The following is a 2,500-nucleotide window of genomic DNA, read 5'->3' on the forward strand; positions in this document are numbered from 1 at the left end:
GAAACATGTGTCGGAAATAAAAAGAATTTGAATAACACCTGCGTTTAACTCCATTTATTTATTTACATATATTATACAAAATTTACATTATTTACATTATTTACATTTGACGGATATTTGTCCTCATCTTGTTTGTTGTTAACACAACGTTTATCCATCAAATGTAAATAATGTGAATAATGTAAATAATTCCTCATCTCTTAAATATAGAACTGTATTATACAAAATATTTCACATAAACCCGGAGTTTCTACCTTTAAAAACAGAGTGCTACGCTCTTTAAACTTGTGTGACTTTTTGCTACACTAGTAACTGTTTATCTATTTTTCCGTGTTAATTGTAAACAAGTGAAAATACAAACATCTATATACATACATATATATATATATATATATATATATATATATATATATATATATATATATATATATATATATATATACCGTAAATCCTAGAGTATAATCCGCACTTTTTTCCCAAAATTTAAAGGTAAAAATTTCTAGTGCGCACTATATACGAGGTTAAAAAGGAAAAACATTTTCTAAGCAGAATTTTCTAAGTGATAAATATGTAGAGGGAATTTACTTAATATTTATGTTTCACTGACGTTATTACTTGATATTGCTCCAATCTGGCCAGCCCCAAGAAAAAACTAAGCTAAGACCATTAGATTCCTTGAAAGAAAGCAGCGAATGTATACAAAAACAAGCATGAAAAAAACGAACAATGTTACACAAATACAGTAAGAATAATAAGACATAACAACAGATGTCTATCGACTAAGGACGAATTATATATATATGGTGTATTGGGAATGTATAATTCAACAGACAATGGTCTGTCTTAGAGAAAAGGAAAAGGAGAGGTGGTTAATTGTTGCTGCAAGGTAAAACCTATACCTTAATGGTGAAAGGGTGACCGAGATCAATAGTTATCTGTACGATAAATTACAGTTTCTTCTACTAGATTTATATTTGGTTTATCAATTTTCAATCAAATACACGTATAGATACATGATGCGATTACGTGCATATATGCGGATCACAAGCAGACAGAAACTCATACACATACACAGAGAGAGAAATATACAGGACCATACATACGTACCCACAAGTATATATACATGTGCGTGTGTGTGTGTTTGGAAGCATGTATATTTGTAGCCCAGGTACACCAGGAAATACTTCCGCTTGCCGCTTCAATTATATATGTGTATGCATGTATGTATGTATGTATGTATGTATGTATATATGTATATATGTATATATGTATATATGTATGTATGTATGCATGTGTGTATGTATTTACATACATATATATATATATATATATAATTATACATATACATATATATATATGTGCCTTTGTATGTATATATATGCATGTATATGTATATATAGATATATATGTATATATATATTTTACATATATGCATATATATACATATATATATATGTATATAACTATATACGTATGTTTGTATATGTATATATATATATTGGTAGTTACAACTCAGAGCTCTGGCCATGCTGGAGCACTGCCATTTTGCTACACTGTTATTATTAGATCCTCCTCCAATATGTATCACTTGGTGTAGAATTGAGTTTTATATAGCTGCCCTCATTTGCACCTCTTACCATGAGGTAGGTTCGCCAGAGACTCCCGAGAGGAAGAGGTGCAGTCTTGATTTAAAAACGCCTGCATCTACTTTGTGCTGGTTCCTCAGGCTCCTTGGGAGATATTAATATTAAAAAGCTATGGGCCACTTAAACCTAGGCTGTTGCAGTAACTGATAGCGCGATGGCATTGCTGAGATCTTTGGCACTCTGCAGTGTCGACCCGTTCTGGCATTCGTGTAGCTTTCAATGCATACCTCTCCCGCCTTCGCTCCAGGTAGTAGAGTCTTAACTGTTTCAGCCTTTCCCAGTAGCTGAGCAGTTGCAAAGACACGATCTTCTTTGTGAAGCATCGCTGGATTGCTTCAAGGTCCGCTGTTAATTTTACATTATTGGGTGACCATAGCTGGGAGCAGTAACCCAGGCGGCTGAGGACGAATGTCCTCCAGAGGATCATCATGGTTTTCTTATCTCTGGTTCTGAATGTTCTCAGGATCCATCCAGCCAGTCGTCTGCACTTTGTCGCCATCCTGGTAATGTGCACTTGGAAAGAGGTATCATCACTCATGTCGATACCCAGGTCTCTCACTGATTTAGGCTCTGGGATTGTAATTCCCAGTTGACCAGTGTACTCTGTAAGTTTCATATTCAGTTTTGGATACTGGTAGCGCAGGGCTTGGACATTTAAACTGCATATTATTATCCTCAACCCATCTGTAAATTAAGTCCAACTCCTGCTGCAGATGTGCAACATCACTAAGGTTCTGTATTTTCTGCGAAACGTCCGTATCATCTGCGTAGCTAGCAAGGATGGCTACCGGCAGTTGGGGACATGTCTGAGAAGGCCACTATGAAAAGCAGTGATCCCAAAACCGTGCCTTGTG

This window comes from Octopus bimaculoides, chromosome 9 (assembly GCF_046866305.1).
Source record: "Octopus bimaculoides isolate indiv1 chromosome 9, ASM4686630v1, whole genome shotgun sequence".
NCBI classification, from domain to species: Eukaryota; Metazoa; Mollusca; class Cephalopoda; order Octopoda; family Octopodidae; genus Octopus; species Octopus bimaculoides.